Genomic DNA, 7,880 nt, shown 5'->3' with positions numbered 1-7,880 from the left:
CATAAGAAATACTGAGCTAACCTGGCGTACCTGCATGCAATACCACATGCATTGGCATGTAGTGGCAAGAGCAGAAGAACGTATTCAGTGAATAAGTTTCGTATGTCAAACATGTCCAGATGCTAGCACTTCTTTTTCTCACAATAATTCTCTGAGCAGGACTGCCCTAATTTTGAGGAACACGAGGCTCAAGGTAGGTAAGTCACAAAGCCAGCAAGTGCAGAGTTAAAAGTTGATGCTCTCTTTGTGCATCAGAGATTCATGCCTGGTGGTAGGCAGAATATCTAGGATGACCTCCAAGATTCCCACTCCTCTGATGTTCCACATTCTGTATCATCCCCTCTTTAAGTGTGGATGGAACATGTGACTAGGATGGTGTGGTCATTCCAATGATTGCATTCTGGTGTTGGAGACTCTTGGCAGAATTCAGGAAGATTTACCCGCTGACTTTGAAGAAGGAAGCTACCACGTTGTGAGTGGGTCACCAAATGAAGCACTGAGGCCAGTCTCTAGTTGCTTGAGAGTGAGCCATGGACAACATCTGGGAAGAAACAGAGACCTCAGTCTTACAACCTCAAGTGACTGAATTCTGCCAACAATCTGAATGAGCTTGGAAGAGGATCTTGAGCTCTAGGTAAGAACCACAGCATGGCCCATATCTTGACCTCAGTCTTGTGACAGGAAACACAGAATCCAGATTTGTCATGTCAGGACTTCTGACCTACAGAAACTGTGAGACAACAAATGAATGTTAAGTTTGTCAGAATTTGTTACATAGCATAGAAAACTAATACATACTCTTTCTATTAGACTTTGCTGGACCTAGAGTCAGGAGATAGGAGCATCAGATTCTATGTGCTGTTCTATCAGCTATTAGCCCAGAGAGCTGGGTCAATTCATTTTTAAAGAGGAGCCAATAAAACACAATTCAAAGAGATACATCTACCCCTATGTTTATTGCAGCATTATTTACGATAGCCAAACTATGGAAGCAGCAACAGATTTAAAAAGACGTGGCATGCACATATATATCATATATATATATCATATATATGAAATATTATTCTGCCATAAAACAGAATGAAGTCTTGGCATTTGCAACAACACAGATGAAGCTAGAGACTATAATGCTAAGCAAAATAAGTCAATCAGAGAAAGACAAATACCATATGATCTCACTCATATGTGGAATTTAAGAAATAAAACAAACCAGCAAAAGAAAAAAAGAGAGAGAGAGAAAACAAAAAACAGACTCTTAACTATAGAGAACAAACTGATGGTTACCAGAGAGGAGGTGGGTGGGGGGATAGGAGAAATAGGGGTTGGAGATTAAAGATTATACTTCTCATGATGAACAAAGTAAAAATACAATAAAGAAGAGCCAATAATACTTGTCTTTCCTACTTCACAGAGTGATTGTGAAGCTTATCTGAAATGGTGGACGTGAATGTCCTTTGTTGGGTATAAGGTATTATCCAAAGGTGATTTTTGGAAGGTGGTATTCAAAGGTGATATTTAACACCCAGTCCAGTGGAGGGGGAGAACCAATCTGAAGGGAGGGTGGCCATAAGCAATATGGTCACACGGTACATTCCGGGAAATCTTCCTCATAGGGGAGATGGAAAAGGTATTTCTAGCTTTGGCTATCAACGTGTGGGATCTCAGGACGGTGCCAGGCAGGAAGAGGACAAGTTCATAAAGGAGGTCCTTCCACTCAGCAACAATCCTGTTCTGTATGTCTCATAATTTTGCTTTCACGTTATTTTCTTTAAAGTCAACAACTCTCATGTCAACAAGTTCCTTCTAAAATTTATGAAAAAGATTCCACTTTTAGAGGATGAGCATTCCCTACCCTCTCCCGACTTCTGAGAAACAACGGAATCTGCTGGAGCAAAATGAGATGAAAAGATTATTTAATGCTCAAATGCGTACTATTGAATGAGAAATGAGAGGTTGTTTCTTTTACGGTGTCATTCACATTTATTCAATTTGACTATGTAGATGCAAATTTTGACCTCCACGTTCTATCTTTTTCCTGTAGATATTCCGCTTTTTTTCCTGCATGTATATTTGTCTTATTTCTTAGGCTCAAGCTTCTCAAGGTGTCTTAGTTGCTTTAGTGGCCTAATTGTGCAGTGGCATATTTAAAAGTCATTATTTTCATCATCTATTAAATGTAGCCCAGAACAGTTTAAAAAATTGGGTGAGGCATTTTTGCAAAAGCATTTATGGTGTGGGCTGCCAAGGAATGTGCAGCTGCAGGAGCTTCTTTGTCTAATCTCAGACTTTTACTTGAAAATGTATTAAGGGTGGATACCTGTGAAGAGGAACCAATTTGATCTCCCAAGAACTGCAAGCATTGGAGAGAGAGAGGCACGCTTTGAACATGCTGAATCTGTTGAACATGTTGAATCTATTGATCCCGCGGAAGTGTTAGCACTTGCAAAGTAGCCCTTTTGTATTGAAATGAGCTGCCTTAAGCTTGGACTGCACCTGCTATCTTGCTAGTTTTTAACATCTTTGAAGAGTGTATCCTAAGCAGTGGTGTGTTGGTAAATGTTAAGGACAAGATGGGGGGAGGGGGAGGCACCGGATTTGTTACATTTGCCAATTTCCTTGGTGTAAATACTCCCACCATAGCTGATTTCTGGCTGCCAACGTGACAACACCGAATGCAGAGTTGGGAAGAAATGTGCAGTGTCACGCCCTCCTGTGTTATTTTTACCATATAGAAACAATAGGCAAATAATCTCAAAAGCAGAGATAACAAGATGGAGTGAAATAATTAGAAAATGACGACCTTTGAGTCCTTGTTACCTTTTTAAAAATATCTAATTTATTTAATTGTAGGTTTAGACCATTTAAATTTTAATCATGGCCATGGTTCACGAGCAGCTCCAGCATACCACTGAGACAAAGTCAAGAGGATTGACTATGTAACTAGATGATAACATTGGGGTCATTCTGCTTCTGTTTTAATGGAAGCACCAAAGTCCAAGAATAAGGTGATCGGTTCCAAGTACCCTATATTAAAACATGAGTTACTAGGGCACCCATGTGGGACTTGCCAAGGGGGTGAAACCAAGTCGGCCAGCATCACCTCCTTCTAGTTGGGCTGGGAGAGGTGGGGAGAGAAGTTCTTTGAAAAAAGATTGTTGGATTGTACTCCCAACACACACAACAGGGACTTCAAGGGGTATCTCAGGGGACTTACAGGCACCCCACCCCCCGCCCAGAGTTGGGAAACATAAGGACTGGGATCTGACACCCACAAAGAACAGGAAGTGTAAAGGCTGTGGCCTCACCACTGTGTCTGATCACAGAGTAAGGAGGACTGGACTAGAACAGACTTCACTTCCTATGATGATTGGGAAAGGTGAGTGGTTTGGGAGCTCAGATGTGGACCATGTAAAAGGGAGCCAGCCTGGGGTTGCCTTAGAGGGGCTCTTACTCAATGAGCAAGTGATGATCAAGAGGGATGATGTGGCCCTAACAGAAGCCCTCCAAAGGAGCAGTGTTAATCGGACAACTGACTATGTCAAGGTGATGGCAGTCGGAGGTCCCTGGTGAAGGATAACTGAGGAGCCAACAATTGACTGAGAGAAAGAATCAGCTTGAAACATCTGCCATCCTAGACCGTCAATGTCTTGCCAAAACTCTTCCTGTCATCTTCTCTATCCCTTGATCCAACCTTACAAGGGTCAGAAGTAGCAGCTAGAAGGAAGAAGGTAAGTGAGGAAAAGGGGGTAAAAACAACAGTGCCCATGCCTAACTAAAGTCTACGTAGAAAGCTTTAAATTGGATTCAAATGATTTTTACAGTGCACTGGACTAGTAGTCATAGGATAAGAGACTGGGTCATTTTAAATGCCAAAATGTAGGACTGTTCATTTATTATCCAAGAGCAGTGGAAAAGCTAGACAGTATTTCATCTTGGGAAGGGATGTGGAGGGAAGTGTTCCAGAAATCATATTTGAAGAGCAGTGGAAGAACAAAGCTGGAAGTTTGGTTTCTCCTTAGATGTGTAATCAGTCAGTCAACTAATTACAAATGTATTTTTGGAAGATTTTCTAATCTTCAAACTAATACCTCTAATATTCAAACTAATTGCTACTTAGAAGAATGAAGTCACATTTGTTGGTATGGGGCCTTTCTGAGGACAAACAACAATAAAAAAATTAAGAGAAACTTTGGGAATGAAATATTGAAGTACTCCACAAAAATTGAGGGCCAAGCTTGTCATTCTCAATTCTAATTGATAAATCTTAGTCCCAAAAAGAGAGTAGGAAAAGGCAAGCTGATTTATAAAAGTTAGACTGGATATAATTTTTACCATAGTCTCTCTAAACACTAACACAGTAAGGAGTTAAAAAGGGAACATTAAAATACCTAATTATTTTCAGTTACAGAACACTAGACAACCAATTCCTTCTGGATTGCCTAAGTTATTTTTTTGTTTGGAACTGTACAGAATACACTGCCATAGAATTCTTGCTAAAAGGAATTTCAACTTTTACTTACTCAATTTCATGAATGTAAATGTAATTATAGAGTGGAGGGGTTATTTTGGGGGATGGGCTGGGAACAAGTGTAAAAGCTCCCAGGCAGCCTCGTGTCTGCTCCACTCACTAGTAGAAATTATATTTGCAACAGTGACTAAGCCCAGAAAATTCTGTCAGGTTCCTGGACACAGAGGCCACACACTCTCTTCCCAGGAGAGATGTGTTGCCAAGGTAAAGCCTTCACTTAGACCAGTTGTCTAAAGAAGGACACGGGTTGGTAGTAATAATCGTCCAGTGACAGAAGCAAGAAGGGGAAGGCGGAAAAGTGATAGAACAACACTGTGAGGTCCCTTTCAATTTGCAAATATTGCACTTTTTGATAGATATTCAAACTGAAATGTCCACAGGGACTAGAAATATTGAGGAAGAAAAAGAAGAAAAAGAAAAGCAGGCAGTTCTGAAAAGAGACTACAGCACAAATGCTACGGTAAATAGCTACTCACGGCCTGCTTCAGTGTGAGGGACAATAGGGCATGGGGAGGAGTGTGGCGAATGGGAGACTAGCCCAAGTTGGCACCTGATGACTGTGCCACAGGAGAAAGTGGACCCAGCAGCTAAAACATCCAAGCTTTGTCATGCCCTGATTTTTTTAAATGTTGTCAACTAATTTTATTTTGTTTTTATCATTTATTTATTTTTTTTTTAGAGAGGGAAAGAGAGAAAAGAGGGGGGGAGAGGGAGAGAATTTGAAGCAGGCTCCATGCCCAGTGCAAAGCCTGACACAGGGCTCGATCTCACAACCCTGAGATCATAACTTGGGCGGAAATCAAGAGTCAGACACTTAACCAACTGAGCCACCCATGTGTCCCATTACCACCTAATTTTAAAAGTGGCAAACACTGGGGAAATTAAAAACACTGTGTTCACCAAATAAAACATGGGTGCTCTCTGATCTGTAGTATGTGATCAAAATATCTTTTAGAAAATAGTAATAACTATGACAGTAATAATTCAGTTTTGTTCAGATTCTGTACTAGCGCCTGGAGCTAAGGCATCCACACACATTAACCGTTTTAATTCAAACTTATAAATAGCACCACATTAACGACAAAAAGGGTTGAATGTAAATTTCATGGCATTCTGTTTTTGTGTCATAAGAGCAAAAATAGTTGACATGTAAATAATTCTAAATAACTGTTCTCTGTTCCTATTACATCTTTAACCATTTGAGAAGGCACCCAGAATGGAGACTAGGTCACACGGGGCAGGGCCTTGTCTACCCTGATAAGGTGAATATGGAAAACTTATGAACATTTATGGAACTAGTTCACAAATCAAAACTATTTATTAGCTGCCAGAGGCCTGTGCTTTTCATCATCTCCTGCCAAACAATGCATTAGTTGTGGGAAGTATGCAGGGATATGAGAAAGACACAGTCTGTAATTTCTGAGCATCCTTGCAATGCACTATTACCATCTTGTCGTCTGAAGCAAAAACTCTAAGGAACCAAGTTCCCCCTTTTAGAAAAGACCTAGGAAGACTGCTCCACTGAAATATCAAAAGATCTTCCTCCAATGGTGATTAGGCCATGTTCTCCCTAAATTTTACCCATTTAAAAGTCTCTTTTTAAACAACAACAAAAAGTAAAGTCTCTCTGAAAAGGATAACGTATCAATTGCTGAACACTATAATCTGGTCTCATTTTTCTGGATTTTCTGTGATAATCCTTAAATCACTCACATGAAATTCCTGGAGGCAAGTTGAGTTGAGAAAAGAAAGGGTTGAAGAGATAAGAAAGAGAAAAGGAAGGACAAAAGGCTAATGTATACATTTTATTATTTTCTGTAAGATCAGCCTTAGATTTCCTATTTTAGGAACTGAAATCATTATGGGTCAAGAAATGAATAGAGCCCCCAGAACATCTATACACACGTACACGTGCACATACACATACACACAATTAATGAAAATTGTGTGTGTTTTATTTTGTTTTTCAGTGTGGACAGGTTTACTCTGGGAGTGGCACCCCATTTCCAGCCGCACCAACAACCGGGAAACATAGGGGCCTCTGGAATGTATGACAGTAGAAAAATCAGTCCTGGGAGCATGAGGACAAATCTTTCCTCTTCGCCATCCTCAGCCATGCCCAGGGACCGTGTGCCTGGGGCCCAAGCCCGGTTACCCGCTGGATAGAGACAACGTTACTGAGCAAGGCTAGCCCACCATGGCTGTCAGTCCCAGCAGCATGGACAGGAGCTGGGTCCTGTGCCAGTATGGCTCCTTCTGTCTCTGTGCCCACTGGTGTCTGGTGTGGAGGTGGCACTTCGGCTCCAACTCGGGGGAAGCTGAGGCTGGGAATGTGTGTGCAGTAGGCCCAGAGGTTGTGCAGCCCTCGAAGGTGGGCCTGCAGCTTCGCACCGGGCAGCTTTGCCCGCAGCAGCAGGGCCAAGCAGCAAAAGACAAAGGTGTCCAGAGAGGCTGGGGCGTCTCCAAAAAAGGAATTCTGAGAGCCTGGGTGCTGAGACAGCGGGGTCTGGGATTCCCGAGCCTCTTGGTACAGCTCCGACTCCAGTTCGTCCTCGTTCTCAGACCTGCGCTCCCGACAAAGCAGGTGCAGCTCCTCAGCGACCGGCAGCGGCGCGCGGGCAGGAAGGAAGAAGGTGAGGGGAGACCGCCGAGCCTCTGCATACCACTTCCGGGTCACGCCCGCCTAGTTCTCGGTGTCTACCAAGACGTGTGTATCGGTATTGGGAGCAGCTCTTCCTCCAGCAGAGACGCGGAGGCCGAGGTGTCTGCCCCTTGCTGGGCTGACAGATCATCATCAGCGTTGTACTTCTCTTTTCGAAGGTGGGTGATGATCTTGGGCTGTACCGAGATGGCCTCTCCATGACTGGTCCGAAGGACAGGCAGAGCTCCTGCAGGGCTTGGCCAGGGCTTGGCGATCTTGTGCACCTTGAGTGGGCCACCAGTAAATCTGGCATAGGTCAGCACGGCCAGGCTGTCCAGGTCCACCGACGGTGGCCCCTCCCCCGACTGGCAGAAGAGCTCCACGGGCGCCGCCATCTTGCCAGCCCTCTGTCCCAGACAAAAATTGTTTTTTTTTTAATGACAAGCTTTTTTTTTTCCCCTTAGCAAACAGTAGAAGCACTCTTTAGTTGCATGTGTTTTTAAGAGTACCAGAGATAACATATAGGCAAAATCCATTTTTAAAAGTTTTTGTGGATTTTTTAAATAGTTTCATCATAATAGAATTGGATGATGAAATCATCCTAGAAATTATTTTTTCAGTTTGGAGCCTTGAAGATGAAATAAACTTGATGTTCAGTTCCTAAAGTGACCTAGCTAGGAAGCATATTGATCTCAATAGGAAATATACAGA

The 7,880-nt window shown here is 42.5% G+C and overlaps 1 pseudogene; it reads right to left on the bottom strand.

The window, feature by feature from the left end:
• Positions 1 to 3,631: 3,631 nt before the first annotated feature.
• Positions 3,632 to 7,576, bottom strand: LOC118008982 (annotated as a pseudogene).
• Between the last annotated feature and the right edge of the window lie 304 nt (positions 7,577 to 7,880).

The sequence above is a fragment of the Mirounga leonina genome, unplaced genomic scaffold (assembly GCF_011800145.1).
Source record: "Mirounga leonina isolate KUSES-001 unplaced genomic scaffold, KU_Mleo_1.0 Mir_126, whole genome shotgun sequence".
Lineage (NCBI taxonomy): Eukaryota > Metazoa > Chordata > Mammalia > Carnivora > Phocidae > Mirounga > Mirounga leonina.
Note: the sequence above shows the minus strand (reverse complement) of the source record. Positions and strands in the feature narration are given on the sequence as shown.